The 27,520-nt window shown below is 37.3% G+C and overlaps 2 long non-coding RNA genes across 2 annotated transcripts; both read left to right on the forward strand.

Annotated features, from left to right (window-relative positions):
• The first annotated feature begins 501 nt into the window (after positions 1-501).
• LOC133708479 (uncharacterized) lies at positions 502-2,149 on the forward strand. Its single transcript, XR_009845845.1, has 3 exons — positions 502-559; positions 943-1,014; positions 1,856-2,149. It is a non-coding gene; the product is annotated as an uncharacterized LOC133708479 (long non-coding RNA).
• Positions 2,150-19,148: 16,999 nt separating this feature from the next.
• LOC133712418 (uncharacterized) lies at positions 19,149-24,140 on the forward strand. The gene is made up of 3 exons (XR_009847388.1): positions 19,149-19,344; positions 20,238-22,862; positions 22,982-24,140. It is a non-coding gene; the product is annotated as an uncharacterized LOC133712418 (long non-coding RNA).
• The last annotated feature ends 3,380 nt before the right edge of the window (positions 24,141-27,520 follow it).

Raw genomic sequence — 27,520 nt, forward strand, 5'->3', positions numbered from 1 at the left:
TCAGATGGTTGAAGCGAAGCTGTGGACGAAGTTTGAGGAGGTTTCGTGATCTGTAGCTCGAGTTATCACACTTGGAAAGAAATCGGGGCTGGACGTACCCGGTCTCTTCGCCGCCGTTTCCGACTGTGCCGTGACCCAAAACCGCTGCAGGTAGCTTCGCAAGGTTGAGATGATGCCACTGGAGGTTGTCCGGCGTTGAATGATGGCCTGTGGAGGAAGAGAGAGCTTGGAGAAATTTTTGCTTTGTTTCGGTATCTTTCGGACGAGAGAGAGTGAGAGAGAGAGGTCGATAGAGAAACGAAAAAAAGAAACAGAATGATGGCTCTCCGACAAGAGGAGGACCGTTACAGCTAAAGGGAGGGGTGAGAAAACTAAAGGAAGGGTGAAATGTTTGTCTTTGATTCTTTCACGAGGTGGTATTATTCCTCTATCGAGGTTCGTATTATTCCTCCGACGAGTTTCGTACAATTCCTCTAACGAGGTTATTACATCCTCGATGGCTACAGTTTCTCTGAGTCTATCCCTCACACTATAGGATCTTGTTGAAGCATCTATATCTGTAAGGATCTCTAAAGCTGCAATATATTTTTTTATTTATTAAAACTATTTTTATTATAACTAGTTTTGGTTTTAATGATGTTATCTCTGGGCCAAAATATGCACTAAAATCTGGAATTTTCTTCATATTTATATATACTACTGTAGACATTTGAATAACAATAGATTGAGTAGGCAAATTCCGCCTTCAATTGGTAGTCTTTCGAATTTTTTCTATCTGGACCTAATTGGCAACAAACTTCAAGGATACATCCCAGTCTATAGTGAGGCTACACCGAGTCTTGATATGTTACTAGTATGCAGCATTTGTATGTCAACTCTTAGTAGTTTAGAGTTGGTTTGTCAACATTTTCCCATCTGATAAGTTGTTTTCTTTAAATGCAGTCATCTAGGAGACAATGCTCTCAGGCGGAATTCAACTCAACTTTTCAGCTCAAAGATGGTTCTAGTGCACTTGTAAGTTTTGTTAAATCGCCTACTTGCTAGAAGGTATTCGCTTTGCTAATTTGTATGGGGAAGTTTATATCTATATGAACTCCTTAGTACACATTTCTTCTTCAAAAAGTATCGCCTTTTCTGCATCTTTTTGTATGGAATACTGGATGATATATTATTGATGTGTAATTGAGTCATGACTCAAGGTAAAACATTAACTTTCTTCCCAATTGTCTTTGTGCTATTTTAATTGTTCATTTATAAATTAGATAGTTCACAATAGTCTTCTAAGTACACCAGAAACTACCTTCTTGAAACTAACAAAAATCAAAAGCACCTAAGGTGGACAATAGGTACAACAGAAAGAAATACACTAAAGAAGTAAACAAGAAATATCAAAATGGCAACAACTCAAACTGTTTGCGCGTGTAAGACACATTAATTATGGCAACTAAAAGACATTTAGTAATACATGTAATGTTGGTGATGAGTTCCATGGCATCTGAAGTCCCACAACTTCTCAATTTGCTCATCATGAATATATCTTCTTTTTCCCTGCAATAAATATGGCTGTTTTGTTTGAATATTATTTATTGGCATAACTGTTGAAGCATGAGTTACAAGTTGTAATTATTTGGCTCTCTGAACAACCATTCATTTGGCAAGTGTTTATTATGTGTGATTTTATTGCAATCTTTATGTGTTTTGGAATCACAAGGTAAATACACTTTGTTTAATCCATTCAGCAGCTGCACTCAACTAATGGAAAGTGTTTTATATAAGATGCCATTGAGTTTGGGATAGTTACATGAACTCTATTTTCATTGAATAACTGAATAGTGCTGCTTTGTCTGAATTATAGGTTTGGTAATTCATATGGTATTGCTGGTAGAAGTGAGAACAGGAGCAAGGGTAGAAGCTTGGGAACTTTGGAAAGATTATGAAGTCTCTGCTCGGAAGAACAGTTAAGAGCACCAGATGGTTTGGCATTTTCATATGTGGAATGAGGGGGCTAAGTTTGTCGTCAATACATATATCCAGGAGATATTTGATAAAGTTTTTGTGTCTTAATGTGTGGATGATTGGGAAATACATCCTTTGTAGTACATTTGATTGTTTAATGTATGAATTAGAGTACTTCAATTGATGAATTGGATTCAAATTTCTTTTCAATATTGATCAGTACAATTATTTAGGTAATAATGGAGCATAAATTTTACCCAATTATGATCACACAATGATCAGGTAACAATCATACCACACTAGTACTCTACAAGCTGTTGTGTGAGGAGTGATGAAACAACATAATAATTCTAACTCATGTTGTTTGACAAGCAATCAAACAACAGACCAGACTAGAACTCAGTTGTCCTAATCTAAATCAGACAACAGACAAAATAAAAAAATGTTGTCTGACATGATTAACATACAACGGTTGCAAACTGGCACTGTTGTCTGAAGACGCCCCTAAACTGCTGCGCAGCTGCGCGCTTGGCATCTGCCGAGCCATCTGCCGAGCTATCAAACAACAGTTATAACACATACCTGTTGTCTGTGTGTTTATCACACAACTGTGTTCCACCGTTGTCTGATTTTTCATCAGACAACGGCTCACTCTACAACGGTTACACTTCAAATCACACAACGGTTTTCTGCCGTTGTCTGATAACAAAATTGGTGTAGTGATTGTGGTTGCTTGTTCAATGGCCGGTGTATTGATTCTGGATGTATTCAAATGTTTTTCGCAGCAGGAGATTAACCATGCTAGCGCTGGTGGGTTGTGGGCTGAGCTTGTAAGCAACAGAGGTACTTCTCAACGCTCAAAACTCCAGATAATACAAAGTGAAAAAGAATGTTTATTTTACTTGTAACTAAACCTCTTTTTTATTTTTATTTTTAAGATAGAATCAAATAAGTACAGGAGGAGGATGGAGCAAGGGATATACTCGTGAAATTGTTAAGGGACAGTTCCTATAAAGCACTTCCTATAAAGCTCTTCCTATCAATCGTAGATCTATGTTTTTATTTCTTTGTTTTTGTTAATTTCAATTGTAATTGGTTAATATTCATGATACTTTTACATAGTGGTGAGCTGCAATGTAAGAGAGCTAAGGGCAATTGTCCGCCCTCTTCATCTTGAATCCACCCTTGGATGTATATGAGATTATAATAATAGATAGTGATTCTCGCCAGTAGTAATCAGGTCTATGGCCATAATTAGATTTAATTTCATGGCTATCATGGCTCTATTAGGGACCGACTGCAGTGGGTATTGCCTTTTAGCCACAACTAAATTGTCCCGTCTGTCCGACGTTGGATACCTTCAAATTGAAAGATCTTTCTATTGCATTCTGGACAAGTAGATCATTATGTGTAGTTTGGCACATTACATACAAAAGAGTGGGATCGCATGTGGACCTACTTCATACATGCTCATTGAATATTGTTAAACTTAGGAGTTTGGGTTTTACCATCAGATAACTGTTCCGTATCAACTTAGAGATGACTGTGCTTCAATTAGTATGGAAGCTGCAACTTCAAAGGTTGTGCTTTTGTGCGAGTATGTGTGTGTTCATAGCTATTTGAGTATCTTTCTACTGTCTCAGTACATTTTTTGAGTTTGGATCTGGTATGTGTGTGTTCATAGCTATTTGAGTATCTTTCTACTGCCTCATCCTATTCTATAAGAAAAGGTTGTAAGATCAATAAAGATAATTTTTAATGAAGTTTGGTGTGGTATAACCAAGGCATGTGTGCCAGGGTTCTCTTCTATCATATTCCTATTTTGTTGTTCACACACCCCTTGAATGTTTTCTTAGTTAGACCTTTTCTTTTTTCTTTCTTTCTTTCTTTCTATAATGCTACTTCTTTCTCAGTCCGATATACGTTCACACACCTTATAATTTCATAACACTTTAGATTTATTATTTGTTACTTAATTAAATCTCAACATTGCTGCTAGGATATTCAAGGACAATAGGTTCGTGTGGCAGAGCTGGTTTGAAATTGTTTTCTCAACACAAGTGGTAAGTTCCACCACCCCCCCCCCCCCTCCCTCTCTATTCCTTTTACGTATCAAGAAACTATGGTACATTAATTGAAAATACAATGAGAACATCATATTGTCTCACTTGCTTCCAGATTCTATATATGCATGATAAATATGCTTATAGATTTTAATTTATGCATGTACCTCAGATGCTATATGTAATTCCACAATGAATAGTTTGCTTAACTTTCAGAAATTGCTTGTTCAAATTTTATGCACTTCCATAACTCATAAATTGTTTTTGTTTGAATTTTAGAATTTGCTTGCTTACGAATTACATGAATATATGATGCTGGATAAAGGTTGGGTGCGTCTTCACAGGTAAAAACTATTGTACTTGGATAATATAGAATCTGAAAACTTGGATTATAGAACAATAGTTTTTTTTTTTTCTGTTCTATTTGATCATAGAGCTTATCCCGAGTACGAGAAAGGAGCATGGAATTTTGTGAAAACAGTAGAGTGTGAACTCCAAATCAAAGAAAGCGTGCAAGTTGTTGGATGTTAGTGGATCGGGACAAATAGTTGCTGAAGGACGTTGGTCCTCAAGTGATCCAAATAAGCTTGTTCATTTTGTTCCCTTGGGTCCTAATGCTATGAGAGTTTGGGTAGATACACTGAAAGTCCCAACTGCATCCCTTTGGAGGCCATCATCTGAGGTGGAAATTATTGAAGATGTTATTGGTACTATAGTAGCATGGCCAGCAGACAAAGTGGTTATGTTTTAGAGCTCTGGTATGTATTTAAACTCCTATGATTATATTTCTTCCCAAATAATTTGTTAACATTGACAAAATTTCTCTAGCTACTTGGTTCTCAGTAAATTGTTGTGGGAAACTAAGTTAATGAATAATGATTACTTGTTTGATTGCCTTTGCTTTTTATTTCTTATTTTGTGACAGTTCAAAGATGCTAAGAGATATATGAAGGTTAGAAGCTAGTAATGGACTGATGTGGACATGAATGCTAGGAGCTGTGCACAAGTACTTTTTGATTGAGACATTGTAGTACCTGTTTATCTTTTCCTTAGATTAGTTATGCAAACTGATCAACTACTAGTTTTGGAGACAATTTTATTGAATTGTATTTGAAATTCATATATGTAGTTTGAGTATTGATGAGACGATTGACATTTATTTTTGTATCTTCTTCATGCTTTATATGAAATTTTGTACCAGCTAGCGATAAAATTAATGTCCAGACAATGACAACGTTTCTTAAATGCTATGAAACAGGATATGTAAATGTGTTATGAATTTTCATTTGATAGCACTAGATAAGTGCTACAGAAAACTGAACATAGCGTTTACTATCACCAAAAGAGGTCAATTGATAGCACTTGAGAAATGCTGTGGAAACCAAGACAATAGCATTTGTTAAATGCTATGATAGGCCAAACAACAGCGCTTAGAAAATGCTATTATTAACTCGACTGTAGCATTTTTTAAACGCTACTAGAGGTCAAGCAATAGCGCTTTAAAAATGCTATCAATATCAAACGTATTATAGCGTTTCTGAAAACGCTATGACTGACCCTGTACCTATTATAGCTCGGGCAGACATAGCGTTTACTAAAACGCTATTGAATCCTACCATAGCGTTTTTCGAACGCTATAGATGAAAATCTATGGTGTAGTGGGTGTAGGGGTTAATCTTGCAGGTTAGGATAATCGTGACTGAACCTGAGATTGTGATGCCCCGGAAATTCGTAATTATTTTTCGAGGATTTCTGAAATTTAATTAGTGGTTATTGGACGATTTCGTGGCTCATGAATGGAGCGGAAGTGTTTCGGACGATTATTTATTCGAAAAGTATGGTTTTAGGGGGGGGTGCGAAGGTTGACTTTTTATACGTTAGGATTCTATGAAAACTTCCTTCACGAAAATCGTAGAGCACGTCGATACGAGTTCGTGGACATGTGGTACGCGAGAATCGGAGTTCGTATGAGAAAGTTATGAATGATTGAAATTTGGGGAAATTTTTATAAATAGAAAAAAATCTGAGATTAATTCATAAATCCCAAAGTTTTCAGATTTTGCATTTTGGCCCCCAAAACTCTCCGTTCTCTCTCCTCCGTGCAACTCTCAGACTCGACGGGTCTCGTCTGACCTGACTCGGTCGTTCCGGCGCCTTCAGGTAACCTCCAGCGATGACCCGGCCCTCCCCGGACTCGCCGTGCCTCGACCAGCCGCCCTGCGTGGCCTCCTTGCCCCGCCGCTGCCCCCAGTCTTGGATCGAAGACACCCCAACCCCGATCGACCCAACCCGGCAGGAGCTCCTCGACGCCGGCATTGCACGGACCGATCCTTCTCGGTTTTGGGTTGTCCTCCTCCTCTTGATCATCCCCATATAGGCCTTGCATCACGATTTGGGGTGTAGAGCGCTAGATCAAGATTTGACTTTTTCTATGGTCCTGATTCGATCTGGAATCTGATCAGACGCACGAGATTAATCCAACTTCCAAGCTTGATCTAGGGCGATCTATACCGAATCTCACTTTGCTCCAGGTATGAAAGTGGCTCACCTCTTCATTTTGAACATGTTTGTAGTTGGTAACTTTGCCATCAGAGGTGGTTTGCCTGCGTTGACCGCCCACTTCCGACGGCGCGTGGCGGCGCGTCCAGCTTCCTTTTTGTGTTCTGTTTTCAGTTATTCATCTACGCATCGATACGGTCGTTTTGATATATTATAAGGTTATTTTGGAGAAAGTTGATGCATGCTAGGGTTTCGGTTTTACGCATTATCTTCGGTTTGCAATCCGTGAGGATTCAACCGTTGGATCTTCGTATAATTTTGATAGGATGATCCCAAGGGCAATCTGTGGGAATCCAACCGTTGGATTGTCGTTTAAGTGTGTTTTGTGATTCGTTTGCTAAGTTGCGATCTTATTTGATTAGGTGATGGACGGATTTGTTTTGGAGGGACGGTTGTGATTGTGATTTTGTGCTTGTCTTGGTTTGTGTGAAGTCGCAGCAGGATTTGGAGGTGAGTAAATCTCACGGTGTTTCGATTGATAAATTAGTTATGTTTAATTTAGTAGATTTAATTGTTAGCATGCAAAATCATATTTATCAAAATAAATTATTTGTTTTTAAATATATGAACTTGATCGACAACGGTTCATAGGTAGGTTAAAACAATGTTTTGATATAAAATGATTTTCGAGTAGTTAATTTATAAAACTATTGTTGGTATTAGTGGTCATTCCTGCGTGAATGACTACGTGTGTGTGTATATATATATATATATATATATGTGTGTGTGTGTGTGGATGGAGTGGCGTTGTGATATGTATATGTTTGATGGTTATATTGTTGAAAGAGTGAATTGAAAGTTTGATGTGACATTGTGGGTCGTGTGGGATTTCCTTAAAAGGTTTTGTTCTGAGGGCCAAGCGGTCCGAAGTCCGAAGGTTACAGTGGTAAACCTGAGTTATGTTCTGAGGGCCGAAAGGTCTGAAGTCCGAAGGTTACAGTGGTAAACCTGGGTGTAATGATATCAGATGCTTGCAGTTGTACTTCTTGGGGGATAACTTCTGTTATGGCACTCATGTCACACCCCGAATTTTGAATAAGTAAATTCAAATCCGAAACGCGAGAACAAACACAAGAAAACACACATAGAAATTTTTTCATTTAAACTAAGTAACAAACAAACTAAACTCACAATGTCAATACCAACTCGTTCTTTAGAGTCACATATTACATTACAATAGTTTACAAATTAAACTGAATATCAATTCAACGTGTAACCACTATCACCAACTCACTACACAGAGAAAGACTACAAGTATAAGCGCCCTTCTACACCCACCTGACGGAAAGTCCACCTCAGCTTCGATAACAATCACCCAATATTCTAACCTGCACAATAACCCCTACACCATAGAATAGTGCACCGGGAATGTAAACAACAAACCCGGTAAGCTTTTCAGCCCGTATGAGTAAACTCAATTAAAGTGACTCACGTCACTCATGCTTATAATTTCTCAGCTCGTGAGATAATTAAAGCAACAATATTTAATTTCACAAAATACATGCTTTCACCATCTTAGCTGAACAAAACAATATGCAATTATCACAACAAAATATCAAGTTCAAATTAATCAATAACATGCTCAACAATTTCAACCCAACTAAAGACCCACATGCTCTGTCTCTCAATTCATTTTACGTCCCCACAATCTATTAGATCACTATTCCTTTGCCTCAACGGCACAATCAGGAAATCATACTCATTTCCCTCAACATAACGCGGTTGCCAAAATCATGCCACCCCAACTCATTTATCAATCACTACAGATCACAACCCACAACTGTACCCACAATAAGAATTAAGCAAAATCAATAATCCCTGCATGGAAACTTAGTTCAGGAGATCACATTAAAAACAAACAATATAAATCATATAAATCCCTGCATAGAGTTTAGTTCAGGAATTTACATTAAAACAAACAATACAAAAAGCGGTAATCCCTGCATATAACTTAGTTCAGGAGATTACATTAAACCAAACAATTCAAAAGACAGTAATCCCTGCATATAACTTAGTTCAGGAGATTACATAAAATTCAACAATTAAAAGGAAAAGGAAAATAAATGAAGAAGTCAACCAACTCACACTAGAGTCGATGATCACCCATCAACACTAAAGCCGATGATCACCCATCAACTCCAAATAAATCATATTAACACAACTCACCCATAATATGAAAATCAAGTCCCTCTTGGACAATAAAAGAAAGAACCCACCCGAACTCTCTTTTAAAAACACGTGTACTCATGGGCCTCAAGTGACCCAACGCGTCACTCCCATGCAGTACGTACTCATGGGCCTCAAGTAACCCAACGCGTCACTCCCATGCAGTACAAGGCAGACAGACTAGAGCTCTAACTGATCGTAACCACTAACCCGGCCAAAGGCGTGGTTCCCGATATAATTGCCTCAGTCACCACTGTGACACCAGATCCGTAGATCCGAAAACAGTCACCACCGTGACACCAGATCCGTAGATCCGAAAACATTTAAAAGTCCCACACGACTCAAAATGTTACACCAACACTCGATTACTCTTTCAACACAATATAATCAACCATTCCATGATATAATGTATTGCCACGAAGAGTAAATACTTGAAATGACAATCCAATCAACTCTTAATCATTTCTTCACCAATGTCACAACACATTTTCAATTCACTCTTTCAACAATATAACCGTCAAACATATACATATCACAAAGCCACTCCATCCATATATATATATATATATATTCCACGTAAATATATATATACGTAATCATTTACGCAGGAATGACTACTAATACCAACTATAGTTTTATAAATTATACTTCTGGAAAATCATTTTATATCAAAACATTGTTTTCACCTACCCATGAACCGTTGTCGATCAAGTTCATATATTTTAAAACAAATAATTTGTTTCGAAAATGATTTAACAATTAAACAAGTAATTACGAGTAATAAATAAATCCGTTTGTAAATGAACCACGTGACATTTACTCACCTCTAAATCCCTCTGCGTCTTCTCTTACAGCCGAGATAAAGTACAGAACACACTCCATCAATCACCTAAGTAAAATGCATCACAACTTAGTATACGGATCGAAAACGATTAAAGTTCAAACCCCCGTTGAACTAAAATCCCCAAAAGTAATGCCAATCCAGGTGAAACTTCATTCGAGACCACCCGAGGCCTCCGAAATACTTACGATCAATATAACAAAACTACAAGTCAATTGGACGGCCGAATCCTCACGGATCGAAAATTGATCGAACCGAAAACCCTAAAACTTGGAAAATTCATAACATGCTCATACGATTTCCAAAAATTACAAACTATATATCGAAATGCTCGTATCGATGAGTAGATCGCACTGAGGAGCAGAAACTGCCCCAGAGGTGGCCTGAAGCTGCCGGAAACCACCACCACAGTGGCGGCACCGCCACCAAACCAAAGTAAAAATTTGACAAAACTTCCAACATCAAAGTTCTTCATCTCAACTCTAATTGAAACATTCATAACTAGCACAAAGCACAAAGTCAGAATCAAAGCCATTTGGCCGGAATTTACCTCGCAAGTTCAGAAATTCGAAGAACCCTAGATTCCCAATCTTCCAAATTCGAGCTCCATAGGTTGAATCGTTGCAAGCCGCTTGGAGGGAAGCAACTACGTCCTCTGGGCTTCAAAAGCCCCCAAAGAACTTGAGCTATAGTGGCCGGAGCTGGGAGAACCAAGGCCGGCGATTTGAGGCGATTTGTAGCTCCACCGTGCAACTTCTCAGCCTTGTAGCGTCGTGCACAGGTCTACCCACACTGTGAAACTTCATGGAGACGAAGTTGGGACTGAGACGAAGAAATAAGGACAAAAATCATGGCCTATGGGGGCCGGACGGAGGAGAACGAAGCCGCCGAAGTTGGCTGGGCGGAACTGAGGTCGGGGGAGAAACTTTCCCTTCTTGAAAATTTTCAGGTTTTCTGAAAATTTTTGGGATTTTTTTGCTATTTAACCAAAATGGAAACTTTTTCCAAAGGTCATAACTTCTTCATACGAACTCCGATTTCCGTGTTCCATATGTCCACTAACTCGTATCGACACGCTCTACGACTTTCGTGAAGGAAGTTCTCACAGAATCTAAACGTATAAAAAGTCAACCTTTGTGAACCCCCCAAAATGTGCACTTCGAATAATTATTCATCCGAAAATAAATCCACTCCACCCTCGAACCACGAAATCGTACAAACGAACACTTAATTAATCCCAGGAAACATTTAGGAATTAATAACAAATTTCCGAGGTCTTAGAACTCAAGGGTATATGTTGTCTGCAGTTGTACTTCTTGGGGGATAACTTTGTGTTATGGCACTCAAGGGTACATGTTTTTAAATGAGAGTTCGGGTGGATTCTTTCCTTTATTGTCCATTGAGGGACTTGGGTTCTTTCTAGATTGTGGAGTTGATTTCGGTTTTATTTGAATTGTTTGTTTTAATGTAATCTCCTGAACTAAACTATATGCAGGAGATTACTATGATTTCTTTGTTTGATTTTTTAGTAATCTCCTGAACTAAGTTTCTATGCAGGGATTACTATGAATTCTTTTGTTTGTTTTCACGTGATCTCCTGAACTAAGTTTATATGCAGGGATTACAAATTTTGCATAATTCTTATTGTGGGTACAGTTGTGAGTTGTGATCTGTAGTGATTGGAAAATGAGTTGGGATGACATGATTTTGGCAACCGCGTTATGTTGAGGGAAATGAGCATGATATGATATGATATGAACTTGATGTTTGGTTGTATTTTGTGGTTTTAAATATTTTTGCTTTGATTCATCTCACGAATTGAGAAATTATAAGCATGCGTGACGTGAGTCACTTTAATTGAGTTTACTCATACGGGCTGAAAAGCTTACCGGGTTTGTTTTGTTCATTCTCGGTGCACTATTCTATGGTGTAGGGGTTTTTGTGCAGGTTTGATTATCGTGTGATCATTATCAAAGCTGAGGTGTACGTTCGATGGCGTGGACATGGAAGGGTGCTCTTAGTTTTAAGTCTTCCGCTGGGTAGTGAGTTGTGGTGGGTGTGTTTACTTATTGAATTGTCATTCAGTTTGATTTGTAAACTATCTGTAATGTAATATGTGACTCTAAAGAACGAGTCGGTATTGACATTGTGAGTTCAGTTTGTTTGTTGCTTAGTTTATTTGAAAAATTTTCTTTATGTGTTTTCTTGTGTTTGTTCTCGTGTTTCGGATTTGAATTTTCTTTATTCAAAATTCGGGGTGTGACAGAGATAGCGTCTTTGCAGCTTTATAGTAGGAAACCATTTTTGTGACTTTACCGTTGATACAGACTTCCATTGTGACTTTACGTTTCATTTTGTTGTGACAATTTAATTCGTAAACTTATGTAATATATGACTCTATGGAGCGGGTCTATATTGACATAGTGGGTTCAGGGCATCAATATGTACTTGGTTTAAAAGGAAAAAAAAATTTCAAGTATTTTGTATTGATGGCTGAACCATCACGCATGTGTAAAATTAAGGGCGTGGCATGATCACACAAAGTAAAAGAACACCACACAAAGTAAAATCACACCACACAACAATACAACCAAACTAGGTCATGACCACTTATCATGACAACATAACCACTTGTTGAAATCAATAAATTTAAAACTCCTCACTGGTGGTTCTGATCAGCTAGTAGCTTCATGGTCCATAGGTGATCGACTAGATCATCTTGGAGGTTTTTATTTATCACTGGGCATCTAACTTCCTTATAACGACGTAAGAATTGATTTAGTTGTTACGGAGTGCGATGAACATCGGTGTCAATTTCTGGTCTGGCATATATCTCTGCTTTCCTTGGTCTAGTTGGAATATCATTTGGATCAAATGACTCTGTTGCATCTTCAACAATCATATTGTGTAAGATAATGCACGTCATCATGGATGCATTGAAGGTTCTCCTTACTCCAACCACGAGCTGGTCCTCTTATGATTGCCCAATGAGCATGAAGAATACCAAATGTTCTCTCCACGTCTTTTCTGTATGCCTCCTGCATCTTTGTGAAATGTTGTGTCTGTGGCGTCCTCGAGTTTCTAATTACTTGTACAAATGCCGCCCATTTAGGATATATGTCATCAACTAGGTAATAACATTGACCATAACGTATATTACCTACCTGATAGCTCACTTGAGGAGTTTGACCAAGAAATACGTCATTGAACAACGGTGAACATCCAAGGACATTAATATATATCATTCAAGGAACCTAGAAGTCCGAAGAAGGCGTGCGAAATTCAAGTATCGTAAGAGGCTACCACCTACAAAATGATTGTTGGTTTCCCCTTGTAGCCAGTATATTGCCCTGCCTATTCGGTGGGATAATTTTTCCATTGCCAGTGCATACAATCAAGGCTCCCGACAATCTCCGGGAATCCCCTTTTTGCAGTTTTGTCGAGCAGCAATCGCAAATCTATAGATGTTGGTTAGCGGAGGTAAGTCTCATAGTACACATTCCAGATTGCTTTCGTGAAGTGCTCTAAAATCTCAATGGCAGTGGACTTCGCAATATCTAGGTAATCATCTTAGAAGTCAGCTGTGATGCCATACGTGAGCATCCTCATGGTGTATGTCAGCTTTTGTTCAATGGATAAGCTGACCCTCCCACTAGCATCTCTTCTCTGAACAAAATATAGGTCGTAGTTGGCAACATCGCGCATCATCCTGTCAAAGACCCAAGGTTGCATTCTATATCACCTACGAAATATGTTTAGTTCATACCTACATGGATCCGTGAAGTATTGAGCTTTGAGTCGAAGATCCATAAGCTCTTGATCCCTGGCCTTATAGTTACGACATTTGAAGAACCACCCCATTGTGAATCCTCATCTTCTAAAGTTTGGATTTGCAAGGCAGTGACAGACATCATCATGGCTCTTCGACGATTTTTTGTGACTGCCTCTTCTTGATCTTTCTGCAACCATTTCGTCAAACGATTCATTGCAGAAACGGTTTGACAAAATCAAAAGGAAAAAAATATGTGATTTGTAGGATTTGGATATGAGAAGTGTTTGTGAATTTGTGAGAGATGAGGATGACAATGACCCCATATTTATGGACGGTTTGACAAAATCAAAAGGAAAATAATATGGAGATTTGTAGGATTTGGATATGAGAAGTGTTTGTGAATTTGTGAGAGATGAGGCTGACAATGACCCCATATTTATGGATAGTTTGAAATGATATCATCAGATAAGATATGACACATGGCGGACAAAGACCCAGCCATAATTTGGATAGCCAATTAGAGATTGACACATAGAGATGAAATCACATACAAATTCAGTTGTTTGTCATATAGGCCAACACAACACAACAAAATATCTTCTAAATAATTTGATTGTTTGTCATATATGCCGACATAACACGACAAAATTTTTTAATATTAATTAAAAAAAATCATTAAATAATAAGAATAATTTTTAAATATTATGATAAAAATTAAAATTAAAATTTTTTCCTTATTTATAAATTAACATATTTTTAATGGGTAAAGCTATGGTATGTTAACATTTCTCATACGTCAACTATTCTTACCACTTTAGGGACTCATGTTACCACTTTAAGGACTAATATTACTATTTTGAGGACTCATATGGTAAACTAAGAAAATTTACCACTTTAAGGACTCATATTACCACTTTGAGGACTAATATTACTATTTTGAGGACTCATGTGGTAACTAAGAAAATTTACCACTTTAAGGACTCATGTTACCACTTTGAGGACTAATATTACTATTTTGAGGACTCATTTTACCACTTTTAAAGCAATTGTATGCATGTCATACGTTAACACATTGTAGAATTTTCCATTTTTAATATAATATTCATAAACATTATACTCATATTATATTTTAACCAAGAATAGTGAAAATAGCACCCCATATAGCACCTCATTGTAGGAGATGAATATTGAGTCATATATGAATAGTGCAACAAGGGGGTGCTAAAATGAGAATAGCACCCCCAAATAGAACTTATTGTTGGAGTTGCCCTAATAATATAACATTGACACGTCATGTTCAATTAGATCAAGTTTGATATTACCTTGGTGGACATATTTTGAATAACGTGGTATGTGTCCACAAATTTTTTTTTTTTTTGAATTTGTTTTGCTAGAAACTGATGAGGTATGAATAGAATCAAAATGCCATGAAATAGTAATACATGATTTGTATACATATTGAGGAGTTGCTGTGGAGCAAGATTTGGCAAACAATCTTTGTTCCACCTTAACTTTGCATGAAAGTTTCCTAATAATTTATAACATTAACTATCAAGATTTCAAGACTTTGTTCTATAGACTCTAAATTGCATCCATGTGTCTCACCAATTTTTTCTTACAAAAGTTTGCCATATGTGCAGATATTGTTTCCATGTACATCTACATATGGATTTGTTTACAAGATTCTGCTTAATTAGTTACTAGTTTACATCTCATTTCAACTCTATAAATTCAACACCCATGGCACATATGACAATCAGAAGTTGGTCTAGAGTTATTTAACCATAAGATTTTCTCCTTTCTCCCAACTAAAGAAGTATAGAAATTTTATCTGAGATGGCCAACAATTTGTCATTGCAAAGCTTTCTGATCATTCTTGTTCTTCTTGGTTCAGGTAATCTCTTTACGCATCCTTTTAAGCGTTTGGGTATGTCAGTTTAATAGCCATATTTTATGATTGATTGTTTAATAATTCGTTACATGTATGTCGAATTCATGAGAAGTAATTTAAAAATTGCTTGCATATTACCCCCAAAAAATGAATATCCAGATATGTCTCACATTAGATTACTACTACATTATGTTTATGAGCTAATGTGTGACCTACACCTTTAGCCAACTCCCTTGTACAGTTTAGAACTTGTTGGTTTTAATAATATAAATGATTGTAATTGCAAACTGAGCAAGTAATGTATAATATTGTCTAAATAATACTTAAATATATTTTTTTTTGTGGCGACTCATATAATTGCTGTACCACCCTGCACCAAAGTGGTGTTGTATGATGTCCACTGCTACCAATTGGGGGCAGATCTAGAATGCAGAAACCAATGTTGGGAGCAAGTTGAAGTCCAAAGTCTAGCAAATTGTGAACACCCCCCAAATGTGCCCGATGCAATTGTCTGCACGTGCATCCCTCCTTGCTAGAAACTCTTGTCGCAGTTCAATTGTTGATGTCTAAATTCGGTGGCCTTATTATCTCGTCGTGGCTTCATCTACTCTCTCCTTATTATTATAAATGAATTTGAATAAATATAAAATAAAATAAAGATGCTAGCACTCGTAAACAGTTATTTTACATTTAAAGTTCAAATACTCAAAAATAAATAAAATAAAAAACCAATTGAATGTGTTATCATTTTATAAACATATCAATAATCTTGTCTCTTTTTGTATGAGTTAGTGATAGCAAAAATACCTATTAGAGATGAACTAATACATTCCAAGTTATTTAGTACAACAATTTACAATATCCTTAAGTCCCCATCCATTATAAATATTACAAATTGAAATGTGACATACTAGAATATTCAAAGATGTGCGATTTCAAGTACCATACAACTCTCAAAATTAGGACTAGCACTACATCTTGACAAACCTAGAGTCTGTTAACATACTCAAACAAGAGTTTGTGCTTGGTGCACCTCATATGGGTAGATTCAATACAAGTTTAGTATATTAACCAATTAAATTATTATCTACTAATCATGAAATATGTTTCTACTTAGATTGCGGGAGGGGGAGGGAGGGAGGGGGGAGAGAGAGAGAGAGAGAGCAGACGCACGATGTATAGTGCTTCACCTCTCATTTGGGGAGACTACGTCCATTTTAATCTTTGACTATATAGGTTTGGCCTTGCGGCCTAAGTAGATTACAAATGTAGATGTAATAGAATAGCTATCTAAGCGGGAAGAGATCCCTTTTATAAGTAACAGGGTCCCTCTTCCCTTTAAATTTCTTCCATGTGGGATGCAAAGTCCCTGCTTTCTAGCCTACAAATGCTTATCATGAAGCATCTTGTTGAAGTCGGAGGGTGGCCTCTCAGGGTGGTGTTGGTTGGCTTCTACCGTGACGTGTGTTATGCCCTGTACCTAAACGTTACCTATTTACTAGTGATTTTCAGTTTTTTACAGCTGAATTCTAGAAAAATTAAAAAACACTAAAATAAGTTTTATGGGCTCAAAAGTCCAAAATTTTGGGCCCAAAATAAAACGGTATGGTTCCTGTTCTATTCTTGTTGGGAGAAAAACTTGTTTTGGGCTCGAATTGTATATCTTGTTCTGGTCTCAGGCCTGTGTCTAGGCCTATATCATATATCTCTATAGCCGGTTGCTGTCTTTGGTAGATACAGAGGTATGCAAGATCTGACTCAGATGTAGGTAAGTTATAGGTGTTGGCATCCAATTTGACGTTATTAATCATTACTTGATAACTTATCTTCAAACCTAGGCTAAAAACAACATTTATGAGATGATTTTGAGGACATATCTTGCTCCAAAATCTTGATCATCTCAAGGGCATGCGGAATAAAGCCTATGATATTTTTAAATCATTTTCAAGTCTTGATCAAAGAAGTGTGAGTTTTTTCCTCTGAAGACATTTATTTTGGGGCTTTCCCACTTGGTACCTTGTCCTTTGCTGCTATTTCTAGCTTATTCTCTTGTTCAATGGCTTTAGCTATTGTAGCAGTCATTGGCTTCTTCTTAATCATGAAATCTAGCTTCTTTAGAGATTCATCAAGTTTACGCTTCAACTTTTCTGGTGTCAGACCATAAGTGGTTTATGCTCACTGACGTCTATGAAAGACCTATGAAAGTGAAAGTCCTCATTTGAGACTAGAAATTGAGTGTTAAATTTTTTTTTCTTTTGAAATCCCTGGGTTAAGAAAACAGTTTTAAAATCCTTGCCAAATTAGAGCACGATCAACTTCAGGATTGGCTATAATTATTTGAAGAATGTACTACAGACTCCTTGGTAACCCATAGTGATAGGAGCATTTTAATGCGACGTTTTAAATGTTATTTCCTCATATTTACTTAGTTATTTCTTTAAATAAATCCTTTTTTTAGGAAAGTTTCTATTTTTAGGTCCCATGAAGCAAATGGAGCTGAAATGAGCTTAAAGGAGAAAGAGAAGCTAGAAAACTTTGGAAACAATAAAGGCAAGGCACAAGGGCTACAAAAATGAGCTGAAACGAAGAAATGAAGTTTTTCTGGTCCAACTAGGAAATCCTGTTCAAAATAGGAAACTTTGTCAAAGCAAGACTCCTGAGTCAACCAGGAAGCATGGTCGGGAAAATGAAGACAAATGGCGAAAAGAAAGGAGTCCTGAAGGCACTAGGAGACCACATGGCTTGAAGATGACGCAAGAAAGCTCAAGATTCTTCTAGAATAATTGTGATTTTCTGTAAAAAGGAAGAGACCTAAGTATACTAGGGTTTCTTAGATGCAACAGGAGTGAATTTTAAGTAAAATAATTGTTTTTTCCATGAGATATATAAGGGGGTATAAGTGACGTTTTGGGACTAAAAATATGTCCAGATACATTCCTGGAGAATTTCATGGGATTGCAACAAGTAGGGCTGTCACTTGGTTTGGTAATTACCAAACTGACTGAATACCAACCGAAACTCTAGGTTTGGTAAACCAACTTTTTGGTAACCAAGACCGATAAAACCGAAATAGAAAATTACCGAAAAAGTTGGTTTAGTTTTGATAAATACCGAATCTACCGATTATCTAAATTTTAGCTTTATACTATGGTTTTCAATACACATACATGTATATTAAGAAATAAACATAAAAGTTTTCATAATAGTATGAACATTACTCAATATACTACATAATTAATAGTACATGTATTTTGAGTAACCTAGTCCAAGATGGTTAAATAACCTAATTTTATTGAAAATAAATAAAATTTGATGTCATTTATACAAAAGAAAGCTATGATTAGTAGATGAATACGAAGTTTACAGTTAAACCTAATTTTGTTCATTCTAATTTATATTACAAAGAATTAGTTGTTCTAAAATTGGTAATACCGAAAACCAAAATACCGAATTTGGTAGATATGATTAAAAACCGAAAATTTTGGTTGGTAATTGGTAGCTCAATTTTAAAACCGAAAGCTTTGGTTTTGAAGTTGGTAATACCTATAACCGATTTGAACCGACCAAATGACAGTCCTAGCAACAAGAAAAGGTCCAAAACAAGTCCAGATTCATTGTCCAAATTCATTCCTATTTCTTTGGCCGAAAATGAAGAGAAAAATCAGAAAAATCCTTATAAATTCGGCAATAATATATTTTGAAGGATTATGCACTTTATTTTGCTTTTGATTGGTTCGATGACACAGCTTGGCTTATGTGGAATTATTTGATTGGTTGAAGCTATGTGGAGCAACCAGATAATTCCTAGGAAATTAAAAGAAGATTCATGAAGCCTTGGCCGTTCCCTATATATAGCACCACCCCTTTGGACGTTTTACACACCTTTTCCCTTCAGAAAAATTCCAACGTCCAAAAGCTCTCTCTCCATTCTCTAGTTTCAAGTCTTTGCGTTTTCAAGCAAAGAGAAGAAGAGAAGAAGAAGCCGTGAAGCCTCCTAGTCGCCCTCATCCACCTTGAAGCCGTGAAGCCTTGGAACCTTGCTTTCAAGATTCAAGAGTCCAACGTCTCAAGCTCTCCACCATCATCTCCATTCACGGTGTAATTCCATCTTGTTCCTTGTAACTTGTTAGGTTCTCTTTATTTTGAATTCGTATGAACTTGATTCTAGTTAACATAAACGTTTAGGGCAAAGTTTAAAGCCTGTTTATATGTTTTGAAATAAAGTTGTGATTTCTTTATATGTTGATTTCTATGTTGCTTATGTGAGATTGCTTGATTGATTTTGGATTACAGAAAACTTTTATATGTATGTGTTCTTTGGTAGCCAACTTAGGATATATGCATGTAATTGGAGCTAGATTTAGGTAAACAATTCACCTAATAGTTTTGTGAACCTATTTCATAAGTAGTAAAGGCTTTGGACAAAAGTCAAAATAAATTAAGAAGGATTGCAAATAGATGAACTTTTTCATACTAGGTTGTGCACTTTGGTTGACATCATTTCTTTGTTCTTCATGCATTGAATGTGTTCTTGAGTAGCTAGCTTTCTAGACTATGATTGCATGTTTAATAGGATTAATTTAGGTGCTTTCACTTAGATTAATTATTCAAGAAAAGTAAAAAATGGGAAGTAGTTTGCTTTTTAACGTTTCACACAGTCAACTTCTTTCTCATGACATAGAAAATCAACTATAGGAATTGTGATTGGATTTCTTGCATATGGATGTGGTCTTGATCTTTATTCCTTGTGTTTCACCCCTTGTATATGTATTTTACATTTTTATTTTTGTTTCTTTTAACTTTTTTTTAATTTAAAAATCTAAAACCCCCTATTTGTGTTTACTTGTATATATTTTCATTCTTTGTTTTATTTTTGTAAATAATACCTTGTACTTTTATTAATTATTTGTTTATGCAACTACAGGTGTACCCTTAATCCCTGGCTTGAACGATCCCTACTTATTCTATATTGATAACTACATTTTGTAGGGTTAAATTGCGTGCTACTTTTAGCGATGACACATAGATTTGAAGAATTGTATCCTTATTATGGAACTTCTTCATAATTTCCAACTCAGCTAACTTAAATGGAGGATTTGAGATGTTTAAGGACTTTGACTCCTCCAACGGTAAAGCCCAAGTGAGGTAATTTTAGGAAAGTCATAACATTCTCAAAATGATCTTCAATAGTTTCAAGTTTTAGTATATCTCCTGAATCTTGGTGAAAGTCTTCTTTTACTAGCTAGGTTTCTTTCTCATTCACCTTATTTGAGGGTCTAATTTCTTGCCTTTTTATTTCTAATCGTCACCACTTCCCTTTGGTGGCATCGTTTCTTAGTCTTTGTCAGGGGAGAAAATGGTTGATCTCTAGATATTCGACCATACCATCTGTTGTTTGATAAGCTCTTTTCATGCGACTTAACTATCTTATTTTTCTATATTTTCTTTGGATAGTTTATTTATTTTTCAAGTAATTTATTTGTTTTATGTTTGACTTGATACACATTTATGCAAACGTACGTATCATTGTCAAGATAGGGAAGTATTATGCCCAAAGTTATCATACCACGGGGATTAGTGGCTAACCCACAATCCTTGGGTAATCGGAAATAAAGACACTTAGCAAAAAAAAGAAAAATAAAAATAAAAGAAAATAAAAAAATAAAAATGCTACTCTAAAGTACTAAGCCGTAGCAATGCTCGGGTTTGGTTCTCACCAAAGCCTAATAAAAACTAAGAGCCTAGTGGTGGTTATTTACAATGAGTCGAAATTGTCACCGATAATTGTAATTTAAATTTCAAATAACTAACGAGCAAGAATTTAAATGAAAATTTTAACTAATAACTAAATTAAATAAAGGGAAAAAAAAGTAAGAAATAAATATAAATAGGGGATTGGTAGCTAGGGATGAATCCTAACCCTAATTCAATACTCTAGATGCTAATTTGATTTACGTGCAATTTATTAAAGATGGTAGAAGCCGTACCCAAGGCTTTTTAAGGCTCAAGGGCTGAAATTCTCTTTCATGGTATTCCTACTCCGGTTGAAGGGCCGTAGGAACTCACTTGACATGAATTAGAGCCGATTCAAAGGTCACTAATTCACATCAAGAAGCCTAGAGTTCGAGGAATTAGGCAACCAAGCTCACCATAATTGCGATCAAGCTAATCATGTAGTGAACCATGCTTGTACCTCCCACGAATATCAAATCGGGGTTCTAGTTCTAAAATCTAAGGATGTCATCCCCTAAATTTTAATCTAGACTTATTAAAACACATACCCAAGAGTTGACAATTCCTAAGCCTGCATTCTAATCAATTATCACAAAACACAAGCATCCAATAATTAACAAATTCTACATATAAATTAAATTAAGCATCTATTACATCAAATTTGGATTAGTGCACACAACCCTAACCCCCAACAAAGAAATTACTCACAACCCATAATTATAGACATTAAAATTACAAAATTCAAAGAGGAAAAAGTGAAGAGAAGTATGGAGTAACAAGAACAAACCACAAATTGCTATAGAGCAATTATGGCTAGCCTTGATTTACGGCTCCCCACTATTACCCAAATTTGATAATGATGAAGCTCTTAATGCTTGGGCTTCCCCCTTTGAATATTGTGAAATTGATGAGAAGATGGAATTTTGGTGAGGAGGTGTGGATCCTGGTGAGGAGAGGGAATTTTGGTGAGGTGGTGTGGATCTTGGTGAGGAGAGGAAAAGATGAGAAGAAGGAATTTTGGTGAGGTGGAGTGGTTCTTGGCAAGAAGGAAAAAATGGAGAAGGAAAGGAAAGAGAGCGGCCCAAAGGGCTGCCTCTGTTTTGGTGGTCGGCTAGAGTAGGTCGGGCTGTTGATGTTAGGAGGAAAATGGGTGTATGGGGTCCTGGTGCTGGTCGAAGGGTGAGAAGAGAATCTGGTAGACACGTGGGTGGTGGTGATTGCAAGAAAGGAAAATGAATGGATGATTGGCAGGTTGTGTGCGTGAGGTAGAGAGAATGAAGGATAAGGTCACGTGGCTGATAGGTTTTGGAAGTGAATGAAAACGAGTAGTTGCCAAGTGTCAAATGGATAATTTACCAATGGGTAATTATCAAAGCTTGCTGCACGTTTTGTGTTTTTGATTAATTACCCAATTAGGCTTAATCAAGTAATTAAGCTTAATTAAGTAATTAACAAATCCACAATTTTATTCTTTCGTCGAAAACTCAAATTTTCACCACTTTCATCAAAAATAGATTAATTACATATTAATTGACTTAAAGATTAGCTTAATTCTAGTATTTAGAATGCAATTAATGGGTAATAATCAATGTTTAATAGGGTTTTCGGTGCAAAGAAGGGAAAAATATGTAAGATAGAGGTGAGTGTGCAATTTTGGAGTCTTGTTTAATGAGGATTGCAAAGAATCTAGAAATCTTGATGTTCTGACAAAAGAAAGAAACTTTAATGGATATGAGAGAACGTGATTTGTTCTGCGTGCAACAAAAGAAGTTTAACTAAGTATTTTAACTGACGTGGCAAGCTCTTATTGGTTGGATGACATTATTTAAGAGATGGACTGATACGTTCCATGTCGGATTTACCCATTTTACTAAATATAAGGTAATTACTTTAAGTTTTACTTTCCTCGATTTTTGTATCTCAGTAACCTAAGAGTTGATTTTCTATGGATCAATAATTTGAGAAATACTAAATGCCACATATAATCCTGATCCCAACAGGAGAAACATAATCTCAGCAACACGACAGAAAATCCTGGGATTGCAATCCCAGCAGCAGATTTCAGCAGCGGGAATCCTGAAATGGTAATCCCAGCAATAGGATTTGTGGGATTACAATCACAGCTATATGCCAAAGGCGAGGCAGCAAGGTTAACGCTACATCACACATCAACTCTCCTATAAATTGAGAGTTCTTACTATTGTGAAAGGCATTCAGAAACAACCCCAAAAAACCCATATGCAATGCAACCCAAGAAATTCCCCATACTCATCCCAAAAAACCATCCAGACCCAACCTAGAAACACATATGCAAGCCAAGAAACAAAACCAAGAAATTTCCCCAACACCTAACCCAAAAACCCACTTCCAATCCAAAAACTCATCAATCAATCCCAATTCGAGCTTTCATGGTTGCTGCAAATCTCTCATCTTCACTACAAATCATGCTTTTCTAGCTCCCATGCCGCATGCATCTTGCCAAGCCTATTTTGGAATGTTCAATTCACTGCCTTGAATATGTAAGGAGTTGTCAGGAAGAACACAACAGCAAGCTTCCTTGGATTCTCATGTCCTTCGAAGTTTGCTAGGCCTAGTCTTCGCTAACTCATATAAAGGGGACAAGATTTTGGGCTCAGTCATGGTGATTTCACTACCGTACAACTCCGCTCAAAAGTGCCCCTACACCTGTTTAACCTACCAGTTGTTATTTCAGTTTCTTATTTTAGACTGCTTTGATCACCTTGGCATGGGGATGTGATCTAAATTCATAGTATTTTATTCAGGGTTTATGACCCAACTACGAGGAGTTGATGTAATTTAAATTTGTGGATCTTTTTTGTTGAGATATCTATACTCTAGATGCTGTTTTGTTTAACTTTGTTGTGGAGTTGTTGGATTTGGGGAGCAGGGTGGCTTCATGGGAATAAGGTTGATTTGTTAGAAGTGAAATGTGTTTTTTTTTTTTTTTTACAGGTTTTGGGTTGTCCACTTTTAGGGGAGGTTCTGCTGAATTGTCGATAAAATCTTCTTTTACAAGTGGGCCCCGTAGGGCTACCTTGGATTTCAGGGTGAAATTTCAGGGCGGGTTCTGTCATGGACAAGTTGACACTTCATTACCCTTACTATTGCCATATGGTCAGTAGGCTTGTGAAACTTATGCATTTATCTCATAGCTTGCTTTTACAAAAATCACGCCACGTGATGATGCAGCTTGTACGATATGGTTGGCATTCTTCAAGTTGTCACTTTTTAATGAAATTTTTCAAAAATTTTAAACTTACAAAGTTTTATTACGGGACTGTAGGATTTAACGAAGAACAGTCCCTTATTATTACTACTAGCCTCATATCTGTACAATGCACATGTTATTTGTGATGCCCCGGAAATTCGTATCTATTTTCCGAGGATTTTCCGGAATTAAATTAGTAATTATTGGATGGTTTCGTGGCTCGTGGACGGAGCGGAAGTGTTCAGATGAATTTTTGTTCGAAAAATGTGGATTTAGGGGGGGGTTCAAGGTTGACTTTTGATACGTTGAGATTCTCCGAAAACTTCCTTCACGAAAGTTGTAGAGCGCGTTGATACGAGTTCGTGGACATGTGGAACGAGGAAATCGGAGTTCGTATGAGGAAGTTATGGCCAGTGGAAGAAGTTTCCATTTTGGTATAAATAGGGAATTTCCGAAAATAATTTCATAATTCCTCATTTCTGTTTTTGGAAACTTTCTTTCTCCCTCTTTTCTCCAGGCTGCTACCTTCAGAATCGAAGAAAACCGCCTGACCCGACCCGAACCCAGCCGATCCGACCCGGCTTTTCCGGCGAGCTCCGGCGACCTCTTCCGGTGAAACGAACCCAGAACGACTCGTCTCCTCCGTCTGGTCGTCTCTGTGGCATCCTCTTTCGGCGATAGCCACCGTGTACGGCGCAGCAAGGTGGCGCAACTTGGTGTTTTCGGACCCGACCGGAAAACGTAGCTCCGGCGACGGCACGGCTTCAAGCTTCCATCTTTGGGTTCGTGGGAGCTTCCTTGATCGATCTATGGTGTTTGTTTCGATCGGTTTACGTGGAAATCGGTTCAACTCAGTTGGGATTATTGTTCACGACTTGTGAGGTAGTTTTCGATCCCTTATGGTTGTTTCCTGACTTCGAGCTAGTTATGAGATTTCACAAGCATGCTTAGATGAAGCTTTTTGATGTTGGGAGTTTTGTGAAATAATGAGTTTTGGCCGGCGGCTGTGCGCCTCCGTCTGTGGTGGCGTTCCGGCGGTGTTCCGGCCATGTATGGGACTGTTTCTGGTATTATATGTCTTCTACTCGTTGATACGAGCGTTTCGATATATAATATGCAAGTTTTGGAGTTCGAATGAATTTGTTATGATTTTTATCGTTTCATATCGGTGAATTTATTCGATCCGTGAGGATTTGAGTATCCGATCGACTTGTGGTTTGGACACATCGATCGTGGAAGTGTTCTGGAGACCTTGGGAGGTCTTAGATGTGGTTTCGCCTCGATTGGCGCCACTTTGGGGGATTTTAGTTCAAAATAGGGGTTTCGGACTTAAATCGGTTGTGAATCATTTTTTGAGTGGAAACCGTATGTGATTAGGTACTTGACGAAGTATTTTGGACGGTTGTTTTGGGGATTGGCTGCCTTGTTCTTGGCTGAAGACGCAGCGGGAGTTTCGAGGTGAGTAATCTCACAATGTTCATTTACGAACGGGCTTACCTTATCGTTTTGTTAGTTATTTAGTTAACTACAAACTATAGTTGATATTAGTAGGCATTCCTGAGCGGATGACTACGTATATATATATTTACGTGAAATATATATGTGTAGGTGGATTTGTGTGATAAAACAATAATTGTGGGTGCGTTCATTTTATTGTTTTGGGTGTGACTTTTCATGAAACAATATTTGTGAAATGGTTGATTTCTATTGTTTTGAAAAGTGTTGTGTTTTGTGGAACATTTTAGTTCGCGGGTGGTTTATTTAAATATGGGTCTTGTACCGGGAGTAATTGATAGGGATCAATTACGGGGAATCTTTCATTTTAGATTCGTGTAACATTTTGGGTCCTGTGCGACTCCTTTAATGTTTTGGTATTTATACCGTGGATCCATAGACTTACGAGTTGAGGGTCGTGGATTACGAAATGTGATCGTGGGTGGGAAAATCGGGAATCCACGCCTTTGGTCGGGTTAGTGGATACGATCAGTTAGAGCTCTAGTCTGTCCGCCGTGCATTGTTTCTTGATTGAAACGTGATTTGTTTATTGATTTAAACGTGATTCGTGTGGGTTTATCCCGTGATTGTTTATTGATTTAAACGTGATTTGAGTGAGTTTATCTCGTGATTCGTGTGGGTTTATCCCGTGATTTGTTTATTGATTTAAACGTGATTCGTGTAGGTTTATCCCGTGATTGTTTATTGATTTAAACGTGATTTGAGTGAGTTTATCTCATGATTCGTGTGGGTTTATCCCGTAATTTGTTTATTGATTTAAACGTGATTTGAGTGAGTTTATCTCGTGACTTGTGCGGGTTTTTATCCCGTGATTTTGCGTGAGTTGTTTTGAGTTACTCATATGGGCTTGCAAAAGCTTACCGGGTTTGTTGTGTGGCAACCCGGTGCACCATTCAAACGGTGTAGGGGTTAATCCTGCAGGTCAGGGTAATCGTGGCTGAAAACTGAGGTAGCGAGCTAGCAGCTTTACGGTAGGAAGCCAATTTTGTGACTTTACCGTTATTAAGACTTCCGCTTGTAGTGAGCTCTGAGGAGCACTTATGTTTTATTTTGTTGTTGACAATTTAATTCGTAAGTTTATGTAATATATGACTCTACGGAGCGGGTCAATATTGACATAGTGGGTTCAGGGCATCAATACGTGTTTAGTTTAAAGGGAAAAAGATTCCAGGTATTTGTATTGATGGTTGAACGTTCACGCATGTATAATTATGAGATTATATATATATCGATTTTTATTGTGTAAAAAAAAAATAAGGGGCGTGACATTATTATTGAAATGAGGAGAACTTAAGAATTTTTTTCTCATCCATTTCCTCAATTTTATGTTTTGTAGTATTTTAGGGGACAGTGATAAAAGAGGTCATTTTAAAGTACTTTATGATAATCCAAACACCTCAAATGTCCCCCTGATAATTAAGGTCACCTATTAACAACCTACTACTAGAGTTAAACTTAATTACAAAAATTGCCACCGCTGGCTCTCTCTCCCTCCCTTCCATTAATATGTTATCCGTTCAGATTCAACCCTTTACCAAAATCTCTCTCTCTCTCTCTCTCTCTCTCTCTCTCTCTCTCTCTCTCTCTCTCTCTCTCTCTCTCTCTCCACAAACCCTTACCATCCCATCCTCCTTGACTGCGACTCCTTAAGACCTCCCTCGACTTCTCTGACTCGCCGCCCTTCACCATCGATCTCTCCTTCGAGTGGATCCTCAACTCTCGTGACTCCGACGCCGATTAGATCAAGCTCATTGATCGCACCCTGCAGTTGGGATCGGTGCTCCTCGAGGCCGGT

Source organism: Rosa rugosa, chromosome 5 (genome assembly GCF_958449725.1).
Source record: "Rosa rugosa chromosome 5, drRosRugo1.1, whole genome shotgun sequence".
Taxonomy (NCBI): domain Eukaryota; kingdom Viridiplantae; phylum Streptophyta; class Magnoliopsida; order Rosales; family Rosaceae; genus Rosa; species Rosa rugosa.